Here is a 20368-nt window from a genome sequence, read left to right as displayed (position 1 = left end):
TGGCGCCCTTCTATTAAATGAAATCGAATGCGCTATGAAAATTGCTATCGCGCGTTCCTTCCAGCTATATTTACTATACAGTCATCGTGCAATTTCATTCCTGCACACGAGCAATTAACAGCGGCTACTTGAAACGTGCCTAACGCCGGGGCGTATAGGAAACAATCTCTTTCGCGCGGTTATAATTTAATCTCCAACGCCGCGAGCGTTGCGACACGCCAAAGAACGATTACCGTCTCGAAGTTAATGGCGAGCTACTTTCCCAAGGACTTTTAATCAAACGAGCCGTTATTTGCGAATTCAGGGGGCCTCTTGAAATTCGCCGGCTTCGTTGCGCAAAGCTCAGGGACGCACTGAGATAATCGCAAATCAACCTTTGTCCTGAAATCTTGACGATCTCAGTTATTTTTAGCAAAATACACATCTCTTTGCGGGAAAACCACAAACTTTGTTCAGATTCTCTTTAGAGTCTTTAGACATCAGAATATTAATCTCAATAAAACCTAATAAGTTAATGGGACCGGGAGGGATTAAATCTGAAATTATAAGCGTGATATTTGCACCGTAATTAGAAAACAAACTTTATAATTGAAATAAATGAAATACGGAACAAAGCAAATCAAACTGACACTTTCAAATTCATTATTAAAGGATAGTGTCTGATCAAAGTTTTGAATTGACTTTCGAGCTAACATTTGTTCAGCAAATTCATATCTTGCACGTACGTATAAACAGATGTTGCGTTCAATATTCGTTAGATACGCCTATCAATCCCTCCCGAAGATTAAATCTGTCCCTGATTAACGCGGTGAGAACCTTTCGTTCGACATCGTCTAGATGGTCGCCGCGGTGCTGAGAACGGTAAGGACGGGTCGCCATATACGGCTGGCATTTATGCGAGTTGGCTTTTTAGACGCCGCGCGGCTTTGAGGCTGTATCAACGAATTGCGTAACATTTTTGCAGCCGCGAGCACGACCGCACCACGGCGTATAACTTATACCAATACTATATCATCTGTGATACGGATCGTTAAGAGCGGAAACCCAACGTTCGGTGTCCAGTTTTTCCGACATTTTCATGAGCGACGACGACGAGTTACCACATCTCGTTCTATGACTGACAAGTCTAAACAAAGCTCACGTGTTCGAGACGTTATTTTAACTTTTTTGTTTCTAACAAACCGCTGAGAGACGAAAGCCAAATAAGTAATAAAAGTCGCAATTAAATAAACACATCTGAGTAATTTCAACGTTAACGTTGTAGCTCTTCATATAATTAATCCTAATATAATGATTCCAATTTCCATTTCCACGAACATTAATCTCGCAAATTCATTTCTACGAATAACATTTCGCTCCGAAATTATTCCCGCTGTTAATTCAATCTTCTTATTAATTTCATTATTAAATCGTTATTCCTACCACATATTAAAAGGGAGAGTGTTTTAGATCCAAACGCACGATTACCCTCGCGTTTCCATAAGATACGGCGACAACAGTTAACAGCAGCTTGCGTTAAATACAAGCCGCAAATCGGCGATAAGCGTAAATTGCTACAAGCGCGAGCGTGTTCGGCTTTAAACGAATTCGCGTTTCGCGCACACAGTACGTACGTACAATACGTTTTGGAAATAGGCGATAGCCGGATGCATCGCGGTGTGTGTGCGTGTGTGTGTGCACTTCGCCCTGTGTGCCACGCTTCGACCTCGGAGAGGCCGTAAAACGCATCGGCCGGTGAAACCTTTGACGCGCGACCTCTCTCTGCAAGAGCAAGCTGCGAACATACAGTCGCGGCTGAAAGGGAAGAGAGCGAAGACAGTGTAGTATAAAATATACACACACCGAAGAGATTGTTCTAACGGCCGCTTTTCTGCCGCGCGGCAACAAACAACTGCTCGTTCTTTCTCAAAATAAACACGGCACCGTTTAACGAGGTGGCGTGTAAATTATGTATCGCTGTCTGTCTACACGCTCTGTCGTAACGCTGTCGAATTTACATCAGGGCAACGTTAATTTAAGGCTCATCTGTACGATAAAACCGGCAAGATTACAAACAGCATAATTTGCGATAATAGGAGATAGATAATTGAGAGGAATTGATAAAATTTGTAGACAAGAGATTAGACTGTTTAAAAAGGTATATGAGATTTAAGATCTAGCGAATCTAGACTCTATTAGACCGTCTCCAGGAGGTAAAGTCTGGCGATGGTCCTTATTTAAAAGTTTTCTATTTACTCCTAATTTGTCAGCATATCTAAACTTTCTATCTTCTTGTTCTATAATTTATTGAAGTTATTTCATATTTTTGGCTAATGTGTTATGTTTTTTCTCATAAAAAAGTATTGTTCCATTTAAATAATTTAAATGGCAAACTGTCTACAATATATTTCAACATGTCTACGTTGCGGAACAGTAGGCTCTTTCAAGTAATCGATACAAGGTACTTAATGTGGGCGATAAACCACGCTTTAAAAGATTGCTATATTCGTCTATGAAAACAAGCTCGTTGCGTTGGAGGCACAAGTGTGTATTTCACGCGGCAATCAGTAGCGACAACCTTGCGACAAACGCGCCGCCAGGATAAACTATGCCATTAAGTACTGACATTTAATCTCTTTGAGTTCAGATTGCAGAGTTTGAATCGCGTGGACAGTCTTATCGGGGAATTCGTAAATAATCCGATTAAAATTAAGACCGACGGAAGTTGCGGAGCGAGGGAGGCAGGGAGGGAGGAGGCATCGGTTTATTCTCTCCCCCGTAATTTAATCCTCGTCAGAAGGACCATCACGCAAACGCGTCGTAATTTTCGTTGCAAACTATGCGCATTTTTCTCGGCTGTCGAAGAATACCGGTTTTAATTTTATATCCCGCGGTGTAACGTAACACCCGCGAATATTTTACCGCAGTTCTTATTTGAGAGTGCCGGAAGTTTTTAACGGTATAGCTTTTCAAGGAAACTTGGAACGCTACTCTGTATACGTCTATAAAATAAAATTTAAAGAATGTATAAAAATTTATAATCTATAATTTAAAAAAATGAAATTTTTAAAATATATATTACATTTTGTTAAATATTGTATATTTCAATATTCAAGGCTTTTCATTTATAAACTAGAAAATTTCGCGATAATTGTCCCAGTGGGTCATCCATATATGGTAAAATTTATAAAATTAAATTTAAAAAGTATAATTTGCAAAAATTTATAAAATATATTACATTTCGTTAAACATTGTATATTTCAACTTGTGGTTTTACGTTTATAAAATTGGAATAATACGAAGCTCCGACCTGGCAACCAAAGTATACCGCATCTTCCGTTTATCTTCAGGACAGCCTTCCGTCAAACACCGTTACCATTCATCGTGCCGTCCGTTATTCTAGATTTGCATGCCATTTGCGACGAGACTCGTATACCGAAGTGTATGAGTGAGGCTGCAGGTTTCGCCTGCACGGTCCTTGAGCGAGGGCTACTGGAACCTCGCGAGCACTCTCACAGCGAGGATGCCCGCCGTGACGTGACGCGTATCCGGTTTATAAAGCATCGGCGACCGGTAACGCTTCGAACGACGACTACTCCTCTGAGAAATTTCGCTGGAAAAACCGCGCGACTGGTTCCTGGCATTCTTCGAAGGCTGTCTGAAACGCCGCGCGTCGTCGGTAGAACGCATAGAAAAAGATACCACTTTATCAATGATCAAATATCTCTCTTGGAAAAAGGACGCCCCTCGTTTACAAATACCTACGTCTAACCCGTCTAGCTTCGCTATTGGAAACCCTAGCTAGTATTTAGTAATCTCTTCCATTTGTAATAAGTTAGCACACGCACAATAAAATCTTCATGATAAATGTACTTTCGTTTAATATATATATACGAATTATTACATAAACATATAAAATTGAATTTATAATTTTTAAATATTCAATAAAAATTTTATCGTATATTTGGACAAGAGATACCTTCTCATGCATTAAATTATAAGCAACGAAATCTGATTATACCTGTTCAATAATGCATCATCGAGCAGTGAAGTATCTCACAATAATCGACCTTAATTGAAAATCCGATTGTATGCCTCTAGCTCTATGCCTGAGGGTAGCACTCGCGATATGCTGCATCGTGAATTAGTTTCCATCCGACCGTTAATCGAACGCGAACTGATCCAATTTGGCCCGAGTCGACTTGGCGAACTGTCGTCGTCTCCCGATCCCGAACTCCTCGAGCTCGCCTCATCTCCCGAGTGTTCTGCAGGAATAGGCAATGACGAGAATACGCGCGAAGATGGTGAAAGAGAAGATGCGAGAGCTGTGGGAGCTCACGATCTTCCGTACGTGCCTTGTAACCGAGATACTTGCCGCGTTTAACTTCTCTCGCAACACACCGGCAAGAGCCAGCCGCTCGTCGATGACGATACATGGAGCCGAAATAATGAAAGAAGTGGGTGGTTAGAAAGCGCGTTAGCGACGGACCATTTATTTTCATTTGTCGCTGTTCAGAGTGTAGCGAACTTGCAACAACTGTTGTCAAATGCACGACGGTGAAATCGGAGAAAATAAGTCGCGAAATAAATAATTTATTTTCTGACGAGCGTAACCGTCAATCTATTGACTGTTAAACATATATACATATAAAAATTCGCTACTGTAATGTACTATATATAAAATTTCAAGATTGACATAAATGTACGATACATTCATAATTTTTCTGAAATATTCATTAGTATACTGTGAAACTTTCTGAAATATTAAACGCGTATGCTTTATAATAAATCGCGCGTTTAACGTGTGCGAAAATCGAACAAAGCCAATATTGTGTATCTATAATGGAGAAAATGCTTGTGTCGAGATCGAGATATATCGCTCGACAGAGGTAATCATTTATTTATGATCTGAGAACTGGAGTCTTCGTTTGAACATCGAAGACTACTGCATTATGGGAATGGAATGAAGAGGTGGGTACACATGCACTTCGATCCCGGAAAGGGAAGCCCTCGTAGAGCTTCCCGCTAGGTAGAAACATGAGCCTGATCATTGACGTTGATACAAAAAAAAAAAAGAAAAAAAATCAGCAGTTTCGGTTACAATATGTAATGCGGATAATTATAGAGATGACCAGCAAACGAACCGTTACGCTAATAAGCACCGAATGAAGGCCTCGTTGAAAGAAGAGAACGATAGATTATTAAGTTTCTTATAATTAAAGTAACGACGAAATATAATATATATGGCCTCTGCATATTATACCTTATACTATTAATGAATGCAGTAATTACCAGAGTCTTAAAAATCTAAAATTGTACTAACAATCTCCATACATTTACCTTGGTATACATAAATTTATCTTGGCTGAAAGAGAGAGTCGGAGGGCGAAATCGAAGACGGCACTCTCTCTGAGATAGTCGCGTTTCCCGCGACGGACGACGTTAATGATCCGCGGCGCGGTCGATGTAGCATAATGGATAGCAAGAGATTGTGCGAGGTGAAGCTCGCGCACGGCCGGCGTGACCACCATTAGCACCGGTATCTACGAAATTAATCTGGTACGCGTTTCAGAATAACTTCCATGTTTACCGACATTTGCATGCAGAAACGCCGGACGATAAGCCGGGCCCGGCCTCCGTAAAGCGCGCCTATTACGCTGCGTGTATTAAGTGTCACGTCTCGTCTGCGAGTTAGAGAATATTATAGAGGCAAGATGCTACCGTCCGCGGAGGCAGTATAAACGCGGATAGCATGGCCATAATACGGCGTATGTGTGTAACATTCTGACTGATGTACTCCACCTTCATCTGCAGCGGCGTGATAATGGTAAATACACGCGTTTACGTCAGCAACCTTTACGGATGTTTACTATCATGTGCGTGAGCAAAACTTTATCGTCTTGTGTCTTATGTCCATTTCTATTATTAACTTTATTCATTGGGGCCTATTCTGTAAACGTTAACGATATTATTAAAGCTTTGCGCAGCTTTTCTATGGTATATTATATTTGCGTAAAGCACGTAATGATGTCTCGTTAACGTTTACGGAATAGGCTCCTAGGTCTAACTTACTTTTTATCTTTTTCTAGTTCTCAGAATTAGAAAAGAACAAAAAGTAAGTTAAACCGAGATTAAAGTTAATCTGCATTTATAGAAATGGACATTATAATTTTGAGATGAACACTATCGTGATATGCTATCATGACACAGAAACGATTTTCCTTTTACTCCTGCGTAATTATTTTGGATATCGTCCAGGTGATATTTCGGTGGAGGCACGAGACCAAGTGGCCTATTCTGCAAATATATGCTACTTCCTATTACTCTATTCATAGTTCGGCTACAATCTAACATTAGCGTTGTATCGCGTCCGAAATATCTTACTATGGTATACAGATTTACACTGTTGTTACATAACGCAAACTTTATACATCTCTGAATCTCACTTAACTTTCAGTTCGAAGCAGATATTTGAATAATCAATATTCTTCATTTCATTATTAATTATTACAAAAAAATTAGAAGTGGGATCACATATGAAATTCGTTTCTTATTCGTTTCCATGAGATATGTTATTTTTGCCCTCGGGTGCATGCGGCGGCGGGAGAGGGGGAGGAATTCCATTATCCTTAATTCTGTTATCACTTTCACGCGCACGTTAGAAGAACGGATAAGGGTTCCATTTGGATCGAAGAAGAAGGGATGTTCCCACACGAACACGGTAGTCCGCGTAGGATGGCCTTTCTTAATCCTCTTAAGACTCCCTATAATCTACGCTTACGACAATCCTGATTTATAAATCCACAGTAATGTGTGTTTGCTGTTAAAGTGGGGTCGAATCAGATGGATGCCTTTTACTCTAATATACTATTATTACTTGCTGTTGCGGAAATTTTTCGTTATTGTATTACTAAATTGAAGAGTCGGTCTTCTCTCTTCTACAATAACTCTCTTCTGTAATCAGTAATATAATCGTTAATTTATTTAAATAATCGAATTTATTTTTTTTAGTTCTATATATTAATTAATTAATAAAAAATGTATTATTATATATTTTTCGGAATATTATTTGCGATGCATGCTTAAATATTTGCATGAAAAATATTTCGCAGAATAATTTAGTTTACTCCTATATATACTTAATCTTTTTTAATTATTATATATATTATTATATTTATTATTTTAATAATTAATCCCAGACTTATTTCTCGATATCGTAATAATAATAATTATTCATGAAAATATTGCGTAACGATGATCATGCGGATTTGAAATAAAAGTTAACATTATACATATATATATATATATATATATATATATATATATATATGTAAGACGTTCAATATAAAATACACATTTTTTGTGGGCGCCGAAGAGAGAGAATCTGCTTTTATGGCGCCGTCAGATAAAATGATACGCGATATTTTGCGCGCTACATGTTGCATCACTCCCAATGGATTAAGCTTCGCACGCTTACTCGATTTATTTTTCTGCTTTCTGCGCAATCTGATTTGCATTCTGCTATTCACGCGTATGGGATGTCGGCAGAAAAACTTTTTTTTCTATGTATAATAACATCACACTCGCGGTTTATATAAAAGAGAGATGATTTATCCTTTCGTTCGTTATACTCTTTTGCTTTTAATTTTGCTTTTGCTTTTAACTCTATTTTGATTTTATCGAAACGTATGTAATTTCACGACTTCCGTTTTTTAAATGATTCGCAATTTTGAACTAACAGAGTTTCTAAGGAGACCAAAAATCGTTATCGTGCAAGATACTTCAAGACTCTTTCGCTTTTGAGTCGTCGCCGAGGTATATAGTCGCCTATAAGATGCGCCGTAATCTAAGAAGTCGCTTCTTAGAATCTAGTCGCTTTTAAAACAAGTGACACTTTGTCTGTCGTTTATCTAATTCTAATATCCACAGATAATATAAAAGACATTTAATATTAATAATTTGTGCAATCTCGATTAGATGACTCCCCGTAATTCCTCCTATACATATAATAGTTAATTGAAATGTTATGAAGTTTAAATAGTAGGTATTAAACCGTTACCATATTTAGTTGCCGCTAATTAAAATATCGTGTTTCTGTATATCGTACTAATGAATTAAATTATTCATATTCATAATTAAGCAAATATAATTATATGATAATATTTACGTTATACTCCACTAATATAGATATATAATATTTATATATTATAATATACATTTTTTATATATACATTTTATATATTATACATAGGGGAGACCGGGGCTAAGCCGACACTATTTTTTCAAAGGCAATTTTTAATATTTAATTAAAATTTTTAGGCAAATTTTTTCAATGGTATATATTTAAAGAGTGTTTCTTCAGGTACAAAATTGATACAGGAAGTTTTGCTGTACGTCGTTTTGTTTTGCCGCCAGGAAAGGAAAAGCGACGCGAAGACAAATTTTCAAATTGAAAAATGCCGGGGTAAACTCGACACTTTGCCTGATCGACACAATTTGATCTGGAACTTATTTTTTATTGTCTGAAACTAAATATACATTTGTTTATCGTGTATTTAAAAAGTACAAAAATTTGGAATTAAGTAAAACAATCATTGGAAATAATGAGAACAAAAATTGTTAGACATTCAATTATTTTCATCTGAACTCATGTCTGAAAAACAATTTATGCAAGTAAATTCGCGATTACACGTGCACACACATTTGTCATGGGCCATATGCTGCATTACAAGCATCATTTATTATTGGGAATCAATAAAACAGTAGCGTGTCGACTTAGCCCCGAACGTCGTTTTTTACTTTTGTTACTCCAAAAATATAAAAATTTTGAAAATATGCAAAAATTCTTATCGGATTCGTATAAAGCATCGAATTTCCCATCAAAATCACTTACCGGGAGATTCGCAAGAATAAAGCTCGATGAAAGAGTAGACATTTTTGAGAGATCAGAAAAATTACTTTTTACTATCAAAAACGCTTGTGTCGCGTTAAAAATTACACAATTTGTTACCAAATTCCGTTGATAATACTGGCACATAAAAACGCATTTACAGTAGGAAAAGCAAGTTTCTACGATAGATTTAAATTGGCAAAAAGCTTAGTGTCTCAAGTTTGCCCCGTTGTCGGCTTAGCCCCGGTCTCCCCTACATATACATATAACTATATAATATAATAATAATAATATGATATACTCATCACACACAACAATTTGTTGAGCTATTATTGAAAGTATACGTAATTTTATTACAATAATTGTTTACGTCCAATTATTTAAAAGCGGCAAATGAATGCATTATCACATTCATATCGAGCCGTTTGCGCAAAAATGTTTGGCGACAGGAGCACGGTCCATGCAATGCGCAAAACCTGGTTCTTTATGCGCGAATTAAATTCTTCCAGCACATATCGAGCGATTGCAGTTACCAAGGGAAACAAAAACGGCGAGACATAATTCGTCCTCCATTCACCGGCAATTTGGTGCCCTTTCATGCGAGCGTGCGTTTGCCCCCGAAACCGCAACTGCGCGCTTTCGGCCCACATTGCAATCGGACTGCCATCGATGTTTCAAAGACGAACTACATTCAACATCTGCCCGTGTTTTGCTACGTGAATAGGCGCGCATAATGCTCGAGTGCGATACGGTATATATCGACCCCGCATAATGCGCGCGTATCCATCGCGGGGTGCACGCGTCCGCGCGGATAATGCAATTCCTCCTCTTCTTTTTCACAGGAAGTGCGCGTGTGGTAACATCCATCGATGTGGCCCATCACACTTCATTACGCGCAATTTTCGCAGATTTTCGCTATTGCAATGTTGCTTAGTAATAACTCTGCTATTAAATCACCATTATGTATCGGAACTGCACGTATAACGAGCATTTTATATAAATATTATGAAAGTTAACTTTTTGAAGAAAAATAATTAGAACTATAGAAAAATCGAAAAATCTATTAAAAATTGATATATAAACTGATGAAACAGTGTTTTATGTAAATTAGACTAGTTTCCTAGACTGGTTTCGACTAATCCAGGTTATATTCAGATTTAATATACTTTAATCAAATTAGGTTTAATGGATCTAATTCTTATTTTCATGTGAAAATAAAAACGGATAGATACTAGCGCGTTAAATTTGATGTGAATTTGACGTCACCTTTTATAGATGACCATACGCGACAGGGTAGTGGCTATAATTTTAAGCATATGCGAATAAATTGCACCCTCACTGACAGACTGGAGTATATGTACTCGTGAATGTTCTGTTTTCGGCGCGTTCAACCGACATGGTACGTCTATACCCTCGGGGTCGCGACAGACAAAATGGATTTCATACATTGAAAAGAATGCGGGGGCAAGTCTGGGCTACCCTAATCCTAACCCTGAAACTACACGTGCAGTACATAATGCAGCCGGTGGCATCCCATGTGATTGCATTGATATCAAAATACGGGATAACCGTTCGTATATAAAGATATACACGAATTCAATAGCGCTGCACTTGAAATGGATCTCCGACATGCGGCGTGCCGCATGGTGCACGGATGTACAAGTTGCCGTGCGCTTTTGTGCGAAAAACTTCAGAAAAGATTTACATAAAACTTTAGAAGAGACTACTCCTTGATGGAATGGAAATTGATTGCGCAATTTTCAATGGAGACATTTCTGATATATATTATTTTGCGTTGAAAATTAAATTAAATCTAATTGTAAGTTTTCATTGATCTCTAGCCAAATTTAATATTTTATTTAAGTAAGCAAAATTTAAGAAACTATAGTTTGATTGTTCATTATTAAAAATTATATATCGAATGTTCACATTATATAACTGTTGGATTAAAAAAATAAATTTTGAAGATAAAACTAGATAAAAGAATTTCAGTTAAAATAAATTTTGTTGCAACAATTTACTTCGTATTTTCAACGGCTTTTAAATTACTTTTAAATCGACATGGTAGCAATGGTTATTTGCGGAATCCGCTGAATTCGGAATATCCGGATTCGCATTAATTGTAGCGAGGAGGGACCAGGTGCGGCAAAGTGTGTGAACGAACGCACATGACAATCGCCGATGACAATCGCGATGCTTTGTCGAAGCGATGTTGTATGTGCTTCGAAAAGTAAAGAGTTATGCTTCGATGAACTCTACGACAAGAGAGCTTCGGGAGAAGGGCCCCCCAGGGAAACTCGAGCCAAGAGGGCGGGGTCGACAGGCTCGCGATACGAAATTTCGGGCACGTAGGAATGTCTTAGGGCATTCGCCATAGCGGAACGATATTCGCGAAAGATGGCGGAATACGGTATTCCGTAGTCGTCGATCGAGATTTACGACCCGACCATTCGACCAAGATTGCGTGTCCAGTGCCAAAGATGATTTTGATTCGCCGCAGCTGTATTCCGTTCCGCGTATCCACTTTCTAACGTAAATTTAATTTCTCTCTCTTTACAAAACTATATGTGTGTATGTGTGTGTGTGTGTGTGTGTGTGTGTGGGCGTGTGAGTCAAGAGAATTGTATGGAAATTGTTGCGATAAATATCCGCATTGTAATGGAAGATGTTATAAAAACCAATTAATCATATAAATGACTATATAAGTTATTGACCGTATCCATTATTTTTTTAGTGTTACTAATATTAAATTTAATTTATCCTGTTATCATTTTTTCTCTTAACTTATACGTGTATGTCCAAGTTTCCTATTAACAACCTGTTATGGCGTCAACATTATCCACCTGTGCAAAATTTCTCAACGATTCGCGACACGTGCGTATACAATAATGCATAATTCACCGACTGCTCGCTGAAAGTGGAACGTTGCGAATGTGGGTCGGCACGTGCGGTAATTATGCATCCTCCACCTAAGTATTATACGCACCCCTTTCGATCGAGGGGACGACGGGGGCGAGAGGGAGAGACAATTCGGAGGGGGCGAGTGAGAACCGCCGCGAACGCATTTGGGATGCCTCGCATCGTAAGCGTGTTATCGCGGTCAAAAACACTTCATTTACGGCGAATTAGAGCTTCGATCCCCAGGGGAAAGAGACGGGGCACATCTCGGCAACGTTCAATCGTCCTTTATCATTCAATGCGAACAATGCGCTGTTCCCCTGTGACACCTTGTGCTCGCTCGGACCCTGTTTGAACTCTTGCGACTCTCTCACGTCGAGAGCCGACTCGCCCCCTCCTGACTCACTCTTGCTCGCCTCAACTCGCTCCACTGGCTCTCCCGTTCACCGAAAAATGATTCCTTTATTCCCAATCAACTTCATTTCCGGAATACAATTCTGCTCTTTCAGTTCTATTTATTCGCTGTCGCCATTCACTTGCTGTGAACTTGATAAGTCAATTTTTAATTAATACGTGTTCTTGAGGCATTCTTATGATTTGATGCTGTTGTGTGTGTGTGTGTGTGTGTGTGTGTGTGTGTGTGTGTGCGTGTGAACATCATGTAAAAACACACAACAAATTTTTACATATTCTCATTTTGCATTGAAATATTTTGAAGAAATTTGATAATATATATTAGAAAAAAATGTATATTAATCGACGATTAGCGATGTTAGCATTTAAATTTTTTCATCGAATTTTTGCGACGACCTGCTGTTTCCGCCGAGGGCGACCCTCTTCAGTTCGATCGCACGAGCGGTCAGACGAGCCTCTGCCGTACATGTACATAAACGAACGTTGCCGCGAACCGAGGGTGGCCGAAGGGTAGTTGGATGGGCCGAATGGGGGACCGGTTGGGGGCAGGGGGAGGCTGGTTTGATCACGCGACGACTACGACGACGACGAAGGCGAAGGTTATTGACATCTTGCCGGGTAGTCTGCATGCGCACGGCATTACGCGTCGGTCCCGCCTTTGTTTCTCTCTTTTCCCCGTAAATTGCCCCGTGTCATCTTCCTGCGCCGAACATTCTTACTCCGTGATCCAAATTACGAAAATTACCGAGAGTGGTTCTTTATAATGCTTCCTAGTTGTTGTAACTACCGACATAATGAAATTTCACGATGTTCTTAGGCTCTTTTTGCGTTTGAAATCAGTGGATCTGCGTATATCGATAGTATGCATTATCGATTAAGCATACTTTGACATGAGCGCTAGACTGCGTTTATTGTGTTAATTATAAATGTTATGCATACAAGTTCATTCAAGCTTATGTTGTAATTGTCACGAATAGCCCAATTGTAGACCCAGGAATTATAAATAGAATTAATTTAGCTATAGTTATAGACATTATAATTAAAATCTTAAATATTTGGATTAAAATCTTTTCAGAAGAATTTGTCTTAGAGAGAATAAGACACTTCTTCTTCTGTATGCCAGAAATAATAGTTATTTTGTGCGATTTTAATTCCTCGAAAAAATATTCCGTATTTCTCGGGTCTCAAATTCCGTCGAAATTTTATCCCGTAGAGATTCAGAGAAATCAAATCGCCACATCTCACGTTTTTTTTTTTTACACTTGTTGCCATTACTCCAGTTTGCGGTAAACGCCACTTAGTTCCACTTTGCATAACAGCTTCGTAATACCGTCGACGAAATCCGAGTGCGAGCGCTCGGCGTACGTTGACTTCGCTCCGCGCTTACCTGGCAGCAGGTGCATTTAGTCCGTTGCTTGTGGGAAACACCTGATAACTCGTGCTCACGTAGGTACGTTGCATCTGCGTGTGCGGCGGTTCCCGCCCGTTGCTGATACAGTCACCTGCGCGGCCTCGTGTTCGCCCGTAACGTTCTCTTTGCAATCAATTTCCAACGCGCAACAGATTTTTGTACATTCTTATTCTTCTTCCACAATGCAATGCGTGAAATGCATGCACGTGCATTCGTCAAAGGTACACCGAAATCTAAACACCGAACAGCTTCTAAATTTAAAAAAGCTAAAATCGTCATAAACTTTCTTGGAGAAGTTTTATGAATCTTTTGGGATTTTTTTACAAATTTTTTGGAACAGTTAAAATAGATTTTTACTATAACGGAAGTTACAAACGACAGGAAATCTGAAAAGACATGCGATCTTTGAATACACCTGGCGTTGTAAGCTTTTTAGAGAGGATATAGAAAACAAAAGATACCACAAAAACGTCACAGAATGCTAACTTCTCTAGCAAACGCTCACATTAAAATTCGTGAGCCTTAATTTTCCTGTTATTTTCTTACCACATAATAAACTATATTTTTATAAATTCAATGATTCTTGTATCAATAATTATTCAATCTGTCGTCGCAAAATAATAATAAAATTGAATAGAATGAAAATTACAGACTAACATTTAAATGACGATTTGTATAAAATAAAATAACAGACACGTAATGCAGATTTATAAATATATGCATGATAAATGGTCTTTCCATTCATGAATATTCTACTTCAGCGTTGTTAATGTCATTAATATTTTATATATTTTCAATTATAATTTAACATCTGTATTTCTGATGATTAAACGCATGTCTCCACAAAACGGTTAAATTTATAGTTCAAATCGCTTGCTGCGATTATGAATGTGTTATATAGAAAGTCAAAATTTCAATTCTGACATCAGCATGTCTCGCATGCACTTTAGCGTGCCGCACCTGGAGAAGAAGGCTAAATTAAGATTACTCATCTCCACCGATTGATCCACCCTACACTGCGATCACAATCGTATCCATAGCCGCTGGATCCGTCCATTGTTACCTCAAGAAAGCAACAGCTCATTTATCATAGCACTCGTTTAATTACATTGCGGATCGATCTTATCTCTTCTTAGAAAAAGTTCGTCATATCTTCCTAGACAAAAGCCCATTCAGAAAAATCCTCTTGCAATGAAAATTTCCTGTCACCATTCTCACGGCGCTTAATTGCCCGTTGCAAGTAACGCGGCGAGAAATCGTTATTCTAACGTAATAAAATCGTATAAAGCTAGTGCTATAAACGAGTACATAACGAACTGCGATTCTATGCTTCGACGATACGGAAACGGAAAGTATCGAAAGAGAGAAAGAAAATGAGAAAGAGAGAACGAGAGAGAGAGAGAGAAAATATACACACAGACGCAGGTCTCTCCATTCACCGTTTCAAGCACATATATTGTGTACGTATATATTCGCGTGGAAAAGACGCGTACGAGATAATCGCGGAAGGATCAATGACAATTATGTAATTGCCTAGCAATTAAGTTGACGTTTGCGCTTCCGCGTGGGCGAGCGTGGGGTGATAGAAATACACACACGTGTTTGATGCAACTGCATACGTTATTCGTGATAATCTGATAATGTGATATAGCCATGGTCATGGTTTGAATGTGTGGCAGAATAATTTTGAAAAATTCATTTTCTAATTGTATGATAAAAAAATCGCAAATTAACATGGATTTTAATAATAAATATTATAATAATATTTTTCTAAATAATATAATAATAGGACTTTCGAGAGCAAATGTTTTAAATTTATATTTTTGCAAATTCGATATTATATTACAATTTTACAAAAAACTCTTTAAATATAAATTATATATTCTTTAATTGTTTCTTAAGGATATATATAGATTTCGGAAAGATGCTTTGAAAATAGGTCTTTTACTTCTGAATGGAAATGATAAAATAAATTATAATAATATGTATCTAACAATTAATGACAATTATAATAATAGGGAATAATAATTAAGTAGCTATAACACCAGGGATCTTCACGATTGCAACATCTGCACAAATTAATTCCGAAGAAAATCGCGCACGCTCGACTGCCAGAAGTAAATGCAATAAAGCTCGTTCTAATTAACGTGTTGCAGAGCGAAGCCGCCAAACGGATATCTACCGTAACAGAACCCGCCGTTCCGCAATGCGGGCGTCGGTTATAGTTTCAGAGTTAAGTCGTGATAAGTCGGTTAGCATGGCCGCGTTAAACGGTTCGTACCGTTCGCGAACTTTCCTCTTCTCGAAACAGAGCCATCACAGCGTAGACAAAGGCCGGGCCTTTTAACGGCACCGTGAAGTTATTTGGGGAGATACGGCCACAGACACGCTCTTTGAAACGTCAGTCAGCACGCTGCTGCGCCCAAGGACTCGAGACGTGGTCCCAGCCAGATTCCGTATTGTTCACCGTCGTGTCTCAATGGCCTCGACACTCCGACTCATCGACCGAGCGACCGAGCGACCGACCGACCAACCGACTCTTTTTAAGCCGAGTCCGAGTCGAGCAACCAAGCACTTGAGAACATAACGAATGGCGTGCGGAAGTACACCCCGAGGGGAACGCAACGTTTTCCTTACGCGAGGTGTACATCCGTTAGATAATAGTGTTGGCTGTGCAACCATACGGCTTTGCAACTGGCCAATCCCATTTCCTTTCAAGGAATTAAGAAAAGAAGAATGAAGACAGAAATGAAGGAAATGTCATTCATCTCGGCGTCTAAAACAATTATTTATCAATTAGTGTATAAAAGTCAAAATTACAAAACTTATTCCAAAACATGTTTAACTGGTGTATTATTTAATTACAAATTATAAAAAGAAAAATTACGTTGATTCGATTTCTTTTTGAAGGAGCAAGCCACGCATCGTTTAATGTCAATCTTTAAAAATATATTCCTTCGACTAGAGACGAGAAAGAGATTTATGACGTTAATCGGATCGTCGGGGAGATCAACTCGCTAATCATGATCGCACGATGCACCGAGGCCGAAGGATCGTTAAGTGCACTTTAACACCGGGGCAAGGTGAGAAGCCGGCCAATTATCGGCGCGAGGAGCGAGCCGCGAGATCGCGATTCGCGGCAGATACCGCGAACGACACTGTAAATCGTACAGTATCGCGGGCCGTACAGTACGCGAGCGAATCCGTGAAACGCAATAAATCGATCAGCGATGCAATTGGGCGATATGGCAGGGGAGCCCGCGCATCGAGGGGATAAATGATAGCCTGGATCACGACGATGCTGGATAAATGGCGAGATATTTCGTTTCATCGTACAGATAATGGCGACCGAGGTACCCTCGATGGCTCGAACTCTTCCCTTTGTGCCGATGGATCGTCGATCTCTTAGCAACAAACTATAAATCTTTCTGCTTACATTGGTAGAATTCACATTTACACAGAAAAAAAATAAGTGTCAAGTCAAAACTTATACATATACTCGTATATGTGCAACAATCTATAATTTTCTAATTTTTTATAAGAATTTCAACTTTTTTTTCTTGGTTAAACTCAATTATAATCTTATATAAATTGTTATTGCGTATACACGAAAATATAAGTCTTGATTTGACTTTTTTGTAGTTTCTTTAACCGTAATTTCGAGCAAAAATGATTATAAGTTAATATTGCTTCGTAACGCGTGACTTTAGAATTGTTCTCTTCTTCTAATCAGTATAGTATCCAGTGCAGAAGTAGCATGGCGAATAATAAAAATTGAAGCGCAGGCGCCATTAAAAAACCACGGTCGACAGAACAATATAAGCGATAGGATAACGATGAATACCGGTATTGTATGGCGTGCATTCTATAATATCTGCATACATTGTCGAGCATATAAGATATCGCAAGGTTGTCAACTCTTTCTTTTTTTAATTTTATAAGGCAGTTTGCGAAACTAGTGCAATAAACGACACACAGTTGCACAAGGAGGCGGCTATATGCAATCCGACTTCTTTTCAACGGAAACGTCGTGTCGCGCAGTTCATTTTCACGGCCTGAAGAAATTATTGCGTAAATAGTGAGCGAACGATGAAGGAGAGTGGTCGTGATTATCTCGTATAAACGATCGCATATATATGTTCGCGTTGATCATAATACTTGATGTAATCGGCACTTAAGCACACACTACACACATGATGACGCGGTGTCCCCGACGTACGTCGTCGTTTCCGAAGGACGAAGCTGCAATGGTGCACTCATCGCTAAAGGTTTCCCGGTAGAATTCCTGCTTGCCCCATATCCGCGTTGCGTAAGCAATAATTGTATCGTATCAGGCGACGCGTATTAACAATCTCGCGTTGCTCGCTAATGACCGCACTTAAGTGCACTCGCGAGACACCGCGGATCGACTTGGTATGCTAAAACGCATCTTATCTGCCAGTCCTTGCTTAGAAGGTTTACGAGCTTTGATTACGGAGTAATTTTCTACGAATCAAAAATTCATAGAATTAATTAATGATCTTCTCGTAACTTTTAATAGAACGAAAGAAATTTCATATTTGAATCTTGCTAAGATCAGCCTGCCATTATTATCTCATCTCATATTCACATTCTACAACTTAATTAGATGCTTACATACTGCAAATAATTGATACCTCAATTACAAATAATTGATGTAATTTTCTCATGATACGAAGACATTTGAATCGGCTGCCTTGAAAGAACGGAATTAATAATATAAGGTTTTCGAGAGCATCACGCTAAATGTTTTAAATTAAAAGGGCAAACTTTTATTACCACTTAAGCGTAATTGACAATCTATGAAGTGATCCATAATAAGTTGAGTTCGTTTTGACGTTCTTAACATCGACTTCTTCATGTTAGTCACTGACGAGTGACGTCTAAAGGTTCTTCTCCGTTCATTTAGATCGTATATAATCACTGCATCGTTCAATCGTTCGATGCTTTCTCGCGGCAGGATGAGGATAAACGATGAGAAACGTTATCCATTGACAACATTTCTGCCATAACAGAAATAAGAGTATAAATCAAGTTTTCTGCTCCGCTAGTAAGTTAGAAAAATTAACTATATCTTGCCTTGGGCATTGTACCGAATTTAAAGATAAATATAAGATAAACAATAATGTAAAATATATATTCTAGCATAAATACGAAAATGCTTACTAATGAAAAAAAAAATTTAACACAAACAACTTCTGTAACTCATAAAAAATAAATACGTTTTCGAAAAGAGTTTGAACTGTTCTCGCATAAAAATCTTATCGTATCAGAATAGAAATGTTTCTTCATGAAAAATTCAGCGCAGAGAAACCTCGACTGTAAAAAACTTCTAATACGATTAGAATATCGTTCCCTATTGGAATTAAGTGGCGATTTGTACAGAAATCATGTTTCACAGATTGTCGATGCATTCGTCACGCGAAGCTTGACGCGAACACACTCATCGGCCTTTCAGTAAAACGCAACGTTATCATCGGCGCGTACGTGAATCGTAAACAGAAACGTTTGAATAACGGGGGTCGTTACTCTCGCGCGGGATAATCGTGCGATAACGTAACGTCTACGGAGTGGCATTTCAATCGAAATGCAGACGATGGGTACTAGAAATTCCTCTTTTTATCACGCAGACATGCTCACGGATAAAAGGGAACCGTTATAAGACAACTCGCGTGTGCATTTGCATTGCATGCAGCAATTTAAATTTATTTAAATTTCTCTATAGACACTTAAAAATCTTAAATACTCAAATTATTCCAATCTATTCTATTGTCTACATAAGAATACAGTAAACTTTTGCGTTAACAAATTAATCAATTTATTTTAGTTTTATAGAAAGATATTTTTTCTTGCTTTAAAAGAGATTGTTTTATATAATTATATTTATATATATAGAATATCGTCTATAAATATAAATATTTTAATGATTTTAGTTGTGCAATGTTAAATAATGCGATTGATATCATAATCGTGAATAGAAATGCGAAAATAAAATCGACGATCAACCGGACTTCGCGGACTGTTAACTGTACAACAGAAAATTCTCTCTGCTCTTTCTATCTTTTCTCTAGGAGAGAAGTCAAAGGTCGTGAAAGGGCTTTGGCAGGTAGATATAAGCGAGTAATGGTACTTAATAATAGGTTCGTAACGCGCGAGGGCAGGTGTGCGAGTCGCAATGATTAATTAACCAATGATAGGTTTAACTCGCCTCCTCGTGGCTTTTCCACCAACTCTCTCGCTCCTTACGCGACTGATTGATGATTACACAACTCGCAAGGCTTGTTGCGTTTGTACGCGCGAAGAATCGGCGCGGAAACGTCGAGCAGGAATAGCGATAGCGCGATTGCGACGCCGCAACGTCGATAATCTCATTCCGCGAATTCTTCGAAAATGTCGGCGGGGAACGATCGGGTCGTTCGATGGGTGTACCTGAATGCGCCCAAAGGTCGTCCGAAACCGGTATTCGAGTTACGAAACTGGGGGATAGACTGCTGCGAACGATAGAAACGGACGGAGAAATTCCAGAAATTATTACGAAATTGCGCGTGATAAATTATTAAAATATTGAATTTCGGAAGAGAGCATCAGCAAAAGCATTTAAATACTAAACGTTCGCTTTGGATTTTTTTTAATCTGTCACTGTCGAGAATTCTTGTTAACATTCCTTGATCCTAAAATTGCGAGGAAAAAAGGTCTGCAGCTGCGACAAAATCTTAAGGTGAAGTCTCGCTCGCTGGTTTGCGTTTAGTCTCGCTCGT

General features: G+C 38.6%; 1 protein-coding gene and 1 long non-coding RNA gene across 3 annotated transcripts in view; one reads left to right on the top strand and one right to left on the bottom strand.

Annotated features, from left to right (window-relative positions):
• Positions 1–16324, top strand: part of LOC143903767 (uncharacterized) — a 70142-nt gene extending 53818 nt beyond the window's left edge. The window contains exon 3 of the long non-coding RNA XR_013258800.1: positions 15749–16324. This is a non-coding gene — a long non-coding RNA (uncharacterized LOC143903767). The remainder of the gene's footprint in view (positions 1–15748) is intronic.
• The window catches only part of Gukh (NHS actin remodeling regulator GUK-holder), an 80165-nt gene that overhangs the window by 53380 nt on the left and 6417 nt on the right, over positions 1–20368 (bottom strand). The gene's annotated exons all lie outside the window — the stretch shown is intronic.

Source organism: Temnothorax americanus, unplaced genomic scaffold (assembly GCF_048541705.1).
Source record: "Temnothorax americanus isolate GAGA-0224 unplaced genomic scaffold, ASM4854170v1 Scaffold5, whole genome shotgun sequence".
NCBI classification, from domain to species: Eukaryota; Metazoa; Arthropoda; class Insecta; order Hymenoptera; family Formicidae; genus Temnothorax; species Temnothorax americanus.
This window is presented reverse-complemented; position numbering and strand designations above follow the sequence as displayed.